Source organism: Gossypium hirsutum, chromosome A07 (genome assembly GCF_007990345.1).
Source record: "Gossypium hirsutum isolate 1008001.06 chromosome A07, Gossypium_hirsutum_v2.1, whole genome shotgun sequence".
In the NCBI taxonomy this organism is placed as follows: Eukaryota; Viridiplantae; Streptophyta; class Magnoliopsida; order Malvales; family Malvaceae; genus Gossypium; species Gossypium hirsutum.
Window position 1 is genome coordinate 89761406 of NC_053430.1, and position 7337 is coordinate 89768742.

The 7337-nt window shown below is 32.4% G+C and overlaps 1 pseudogene; it reads left to right on the forward strand.

Moving 5' to 3' along the window:
* The first annotated feature begins 6026 nt into the window (after positions 1 to 6026).
* On the forward strand, positions 6027 to 6959 carry LOC121231804 (protein argonaute 4-like; annotated as a pseudogene).
* The last annotated feature ends 378 nt before the right edge of the window (positions 6960 to 7337 follow it).

Consider the following 7337-nt stretch of genomic DNA (forward strand, 5'->3'; position numbering starts at 1 on the left):
TATACTTAAATATAAAATTATTATATTAATTTATTTTCAAATCAAATCAAGTTCAAAATTCAACTCCTTAAAATCTTTAAAACCTTTTTATATTGAATTTTTCTATTTATATTTTTAAATATATTTTATAAAATTTTTGCAATAATTTAGTTACTTTAAATCTTATCAAAATTACTTCATATATTATGAGTAGAATCTATATACTCCGAAAGCTAAGTGACATATTCTCAGTGAAATTTGTATACTCTAGAATTTGGATTTAAAAAGTGAATTGTTTTTTTTAAAGGTGTAGTATGTTTCTCGAATTAGATAATTGATTAGATAATTGATCAAACAGATTAAACTATTAATTTTTAATTCAATCGATTCAGTAATTGATTCAACCAGTTCACTATTTAATAATATAAAATAATATAATTACTAAAATGAGCCCAACTTAAAATATAACTTGGACAAAAATTTTAGTGGAGCTAAATTACCAGTGGAGCTCAATTAATAATGTAATTTAGAATTCTAACGAATTTGTTGGGGTCCAAAGATTGAACCACAACTTTTAGTATTAAAAGTGGAAATATAGAACATAATATTTATCTGTTAGTGGTTATTTACTTTTAGCACTACTCTAATCATGTACTTATCTTGTTTATCATAAACATTTATAAGAAAGACCACAAATTTTTTTTTGTTGAAGCGACATCACTTTTTATGTGTATTTAGGCAGAATTCATTTAACATCTTCATTGCTTTGAATACTACAATAATAGGCAATGGACTTCATTAAGAGTATTCGAACTCATCCTCTAGTAATGAATCTCACTAAACTTTATAAAATTAATTTTGGAATGAGTTTTACTAATGTATCACGAACACATAACGATAACTTTTTTTATTCATTAAATTTCAAAATTAGAGATTACTAATTAAAAATTGAATCCCCATTATCCATGTCTAATAATAAGATTGATAGTACTACTAATCAAACAAAAATTATTTGTTCCGATATTCGTTACCTTAAATTAGGGATTATTAATATAATTGATCCATAGTTTAACATGTCCAAACATTCCATTTTACAACATGCTTTCAGATATTATCTAAGAAATAGTTGGCATCAATTGTGTACACAATTCTTAATCACATTAAAATTAATTATAATCATTCCATTTCCATCACTTTTATCCAACTTAGTCCAATTTCTAGTATATTTGAATAAAATAAATGAAGCCAAATACTTTTCTTTTTAAGATTAGGAATCCTTTAAAAAAAATTTAAAATAAGATAATTAAAATTATTAGCTCGTATAATTTTGCATTGTGAAATTATATCAAACTTTACTGGTGTGTATATAATTTCTTTAATTTGTTCTTAATTTATAATTAAATCAACACATTCATCATGTGCAAAATGTACAATTAACCTTCTCCATAACAACCATCTTCTATAACAACCTTTTACTATAACTGCTAAGTTTGTTGTAGAGCAATTTTTTTATGTTTTCTTTTTATTCTATAACAATTTTTCACCTACAACAACAATAACCATAAACAATAACCATAAAGTAAGAAACATACTCTTTATAAAATTACTTCTCTATAAGTCTCCTGTATTAAATTTTAGTAAAATTAGTTCTATTTCTAAGTGAAATAAAAATAACAATTTTTTATTAAGTATTATTCGAATAAAAATGTTTAATTTTTATATAAGAATATGTTAATAATATTTTAATAAATGAAATCACATTTGTAAGTTTTATTAAAGATATAATTTAAATCTAATTAATTAATATTATTAATAAATTATAATTTTTAATTTAAAAAATAAAAAATTTAAAATCTCGAATGTTGTTTAAGTGTCTTTAATGTTGCTATATGTGTATAACAACCACCTCTCTATAAAATCCAAAATTTTGACAGACAAATGGAACATTATAGAGAGGGTTGATTGTATATTCTTTTACTAAAGAATATTTAATTCAAAAATCATGATATTTGTAGACACTCAATTTTGTCCGGGCCCAGAAATAAGTTCAAAAAAAAAAAAATAAACCCCCCCCAAAAATGAAGTCCAAGTTCAGTCCAAAATTACAAACATATAATTTGGCCCAATCGGAATAGCCCATTACTTGAAAAAATTTAAGGTCCATCTATAAGCTTGACTCATATGAAAATATAATCTTTAAGGATATGCAATCTTAGATATGATATGCAATCTTAGACATGATACAAGCTTAGATATGATATGCAATCTTAGATATGATATGCATCTTGAAGATATGATCTTATAATCTTGGAGATTTAATTTGTAGATATCCTTTAATCTTAACCGTTGATGTAATTGATCTGTACCGTTGGATTTGGGGAGGCTCATCTATAAGTAGAGGCCTCTCCCTTCATTGTAAATCACTTGAGTTTTGGGAAGCAATAAGAATTCTTAAGAGCATTCACTCAAATTTCTCTCCCTCTTGCGTTCTTATTTTCTATGGTTTGTTCTTATTTATTCTTTGTTCATTTTTGTTTTCAACCTTTTTTTAATTTTGATTTAATCCCTATTTCCTTGATTTTTAATTCTCTTTTATATTTTATTTTTTTGATAATTTTAGTATTATATTAAACTATTTTTTTATTAAATTCTATATTATTCATTGTTTTAAAAAATATATTTTATTTAATTGAAAAAGTTTTTCTTAAATAAGGCAATGTTTGGTGTTTAGAAATTTGGGAAATAGTGCCCTAACATGCTGGGTTGCGATTTTTCGTTTGACTAAATAACCAAATATCCTTTTAATAAATTTTCAAAATCATGAGATAATTTTAGTTACGAGGATTTAAAACATCGTGTCCTAACATGTTGGATGTAATGTTTGTATACTTTCGGAACAAAGGAATCTCAAGTTTCAACTTTAAATTATTCAAGTTTTAAAATCTTTTCAAATTTTCGACATTAGGACAATAAATAATCAATTCGGTACCAATTTTGGGCGTTACGAGGGTGCTAATCATTCCTTGTGTGTAACCGACTCTCGAACCTATTTTCTTGAATTTTGTAGACCAAAATGTTTTATAAAGGTGATCCAATCACACCTAAAAAGGTTGGTGGCGACTCCTATTTTCATTTTTCAAAAAGTCGAACCCCGTTTTTCAAACCCCTTTAAAAAAATGATTTCGACAGCTTGGCGACTCCGCTGGGGACCTATAAGAGAGTCAAACCGAAAATTGATTATTTTCTGTCTTAATGTCGGAAATTTGGAAAGTTTTTAAAATATGTCATTTTTACATGTGTTAGTTGCATATGTTTGTTATTGTTTACGCACACATTGCATTTGCATGACCGTTGTGGTCACACCCTTAAGTGGGAGTGAGAAGCTATGCTTTCGTGAGGTTTTCACCTTCGCATGGGCCAGTGGATTGCTTCTGGGATACATCCGTACCTATGTCTTCGTGAAATTTTCATCTCCGCATGGCCATAGGGAAATGTGTCCCCCCTGAACTGAACTTGGTCCATATGAGCCTATAATTGGTGAGGATCGAGGAATCTGCTGGTTCAGGTACCCTTGCTTTAGAACCGAACTACATATAGTGAACTTTAAATGTTTGCCCCAGGTAATATGATGATGACCTTTAGTGCCTACCTTTATAAGTTCTTATTTATTATATTTTTTTTTATATATGTGACACTGACTTGTTTTTCTTATTTTTCTATCATTGCATGTCATTTATCATTAAAAGGTGTCGATTCAAGGTTCGATTTCTGAGTTAGAAAGTTTTGTAATAGGGAACAAATATCTTAATAAAGTGGAGGACAACTCTTTCGTTTGTGCTTGGTTAGAGAAAACCCAGATAGAAAAAGGAAATAGTGTCATCGAAGGATACACATCCGAATTATGGGACTACACTCTCATTAGTGTGATGCAAAATAACCTCCAAGAGTTAAAGGAAATATGGGATTAATAGAGTAACGAAGCCGAGCAGTTGTTCTACAACAGTTATGGGGAATTGCAGTATTTGCTTGACATAAAAATAGATGAACAATTCAAGGTGAGCGTGGGGAGTACTGATGGACACTTCTACCATTACAAATGAAGATAGTCACCTCGTGGATGGTAAGGGTTTAAGACCTACAAAATTGAATTGGATGGAAAGAATTTTGCTTATGATGGTAGAAAGGCTTACTTACTATAGGACCGCTACCAAACAACAAGCTGGAATTTACTGTGGTACTCTAGGATGTTGTACTTATCAGAAATAATGGAAATGCAAGCCCTGATGGCCGGGACAGCCCAAATGAGCATGAAAGAAAGAGATTAAAGAAGATCGTATCATTTAAAGACCTTTAAAGTGGAGATTAGCTATGTTGCGAAGATACCCATGCAAGCAATTCGAAATGTTCTATGGAGGCAAAAATTTAAAGACTCTCAAGAAGCGCTGAGGATGTTTGATATCATTTTAAGGCAGTATGCTGCGAAGCTGGAATGCCTACTTGTTCGCCAATCTTTCTTTCAAGGTAATCAGAGCAACTTCACAGACATTGGAGGAGGTGTCTTTGGCTGTAGAGCTTACCTCATAGGTGAAGCCGTAATTCAAATTCAAGAGATAGCTGATCATTTACAGATACTGGTAGAAAGGGCAAGCACGTTGAGCACCAATATGAGCTACAGTCAGATCGTGGTCGAAAGTTAGCTTTGTTATTAGATAGGGTTAATACTCTGGGCCTACGGACGAAAGCGTATTTTTAATTCGTTTTATGAAAAGATTTTTGTTCCTTAAATAACGTTTTTTAAAATGAAACTGAATCAGAATCAATATCCTTTTGCATTCATGCATTTGCATCTAATAGCATCTCATCGCATCATTTGCATTCAAAATTATAAAAAGACTCTAATTAGTTAAAGTTATCAAAAAGAGAAAGAAAAAGAGAGAGAGAGAAGAGGGTCACAGCTGAGTGAAAAAGAAGTTGAATGGGAATTAATGATGTTCCCTTACATATCCCTGACTTTTGTGTCAAGAGGGATAGCTTACCCGGAGAAGGGGGTGTTTGGAAATGAAAATCATCAATGAGGAAGGGACTGAACAAAGAAACCTTGAGGGCATTCGCCCTGACGAACCGGGAAGTTCTTTAAACAATTAGACTGCAGAAAAACTTCCTGTAATCTTTAGGAATTTTACGGAGTAATATTCAGAACAGTCTTATTGCTCTAAAGCCTAGGAGTAATGAGATTTCTTTTGAGAAGTGGGCTCATGTTCAGACATTTTTATTTTCAATAAAACATACTTTTATTATTTAACCAAGTAAATACTCTTTCATTCTGATTCTTTTGACCTTTGGCATTCTTTATAAATTTTCATTTCATGTAAATAGTCATTCTTGAATTCATTTATTCCTTGTATATTCTTTTGTGTGCTTATCATAGATCCCTAGATATCAATGACACGGGCAACGATACTACAGATTCAGAGTTCCTTTTGAGTGCGATATGTGTTTAGAGGAATCTCAGTACTTTGAAGGTGATAGAAATTGTGACTTGTTTCTGAATTTGTTGAAAATGGTTTATACCCCATGAAGTGGTGGTAGGAAATATAGCCTTAAAGGAAGGAAAGATTGCAAAATTGGAATTAGCTGAGGAGACAAGATAAGACCTTGTTGAGACTATTATAGTAATTCAAAAATGTGGTCCAAAAACGCATGCAGGAGGATTTGCAATTGCCAGGATAAGCATGAGGTTTTGGGGCACTGTTGGTCCACCATGGAAAGGGATCGCATCAGTTGTACAATGAATGCCAAATTTAAATGAGTCAAGACTTATGGGGCATGTATGTTATGGGCCCAAGCTCGTCAAAAGTTTCAAGCTGACAATGACTCATCTTTGTGGACGTCAATTACTCCATTAAGAGGGGGAGATAGCTTCATATGCCAATATTACAAAGTCAAAAGTCATCCATTTCAAAAAAAAAAGGGAAAAAGATTATATATAACTGCACAATGCCAAAAGTTTGCAGTCTTTTCAAAGATAATGCGCCATACCACAGTACAACAAAGGTTGCTAAAAGAAAAGAAAAAGAAGAAAAAACAAATTACAGAAGATGACCGAGACTGGTAAAAATTGGCATAAGAAACTACCGCCTACTCTCTATGCTTACGTTGGGGCAAACAACTTCAATTTCAGTTGTTTCAAAGGTTCCAACCATCATCCTTGGAATAGATGCATTGTTTGGCTTTCCTGAGCAGTCTGATGTGCCGTCAATAGCTGCGATGGTTAGCTCCAGGCGGTGGCCATTGATTTCCAGCTATGGGGCATCAGGCCATACGTAGTCTCTGAAGCTTAAAATGATAGATTCTTTCTTCAAAACCAGTTTCTAACAAAATGGATGATGGTATCATGAAGGAAGCTCTCTTAGACTTCTATATAAGTTCAGGGAAGAGGAAACCTGATGAAATCATTATTTTCAGGGATGGGGTTAGCGAGTCTCAATTCAATCAAGTTTTGATCAAGTTGTTGAGGCTTGCAAGTTCCTTGACGAGAAGTGGAACCCTAAAGATTGTGGTTATTATTGTACGAAAAACCATCATACCAAGTTTTTTTTTTCAGCAAGGATCTCCTGACAATGTGCTACATGGTACTGTCATTGACAACAAAGTATGCCATCCAAAGAACAATGATTTTTACCTTGATACCTATGCTGAAATGATTGGAATCACAAGGTAGACCCACTATCATGTTTTCTTAGACCAGGCTGGGTTTTTGGCTGATGATCTGCAAGAGTTTGTTCATTCTCTATCCTATATGTATCAAAGGAGCACCACAGCCATATTTTTTGTGGCTATTATTTGCTACACTCATTTGGCAGCTTCACAGTTGGGGGCAATTTATGAAGATTAGGGATGCTTCAAAAACATCATCGAGTCATGGTGGGATGTATGCTCCGGGAGTAATCTCTGTACCTCAGCTTTTCAGGTTGAAGGATAAAGTCAGCAACTTCATTCTTGTCTGCTGAGAATCATTGAACCATATTTTTGTAGGGTTTGACAAACAACAGCCAGGACTGCTGCTGGGGCAATCCCTTTCTCATGGGTTTATGAATCAAGATTTTTCCTCCAAGCTTTGATGGAGTCAAGAATTGAATACCTCTAGTAAACTTAACTTGAAAGTATTCATCCTAAGAAAATGTACCAAAAATGGATGACACAGACTTATGACAAAAAAGGTTCGTCCAAAAGAATTTCATAAAGGAAACCTTGTGCTGAAAGATATTCTTCCCATACAAAAGGATGCCGAATTGGAAAGGGCCATATGTTGCGAATAGGGCTTTCTCTAGAGGTACACTGATTTTGACAAGAAATGG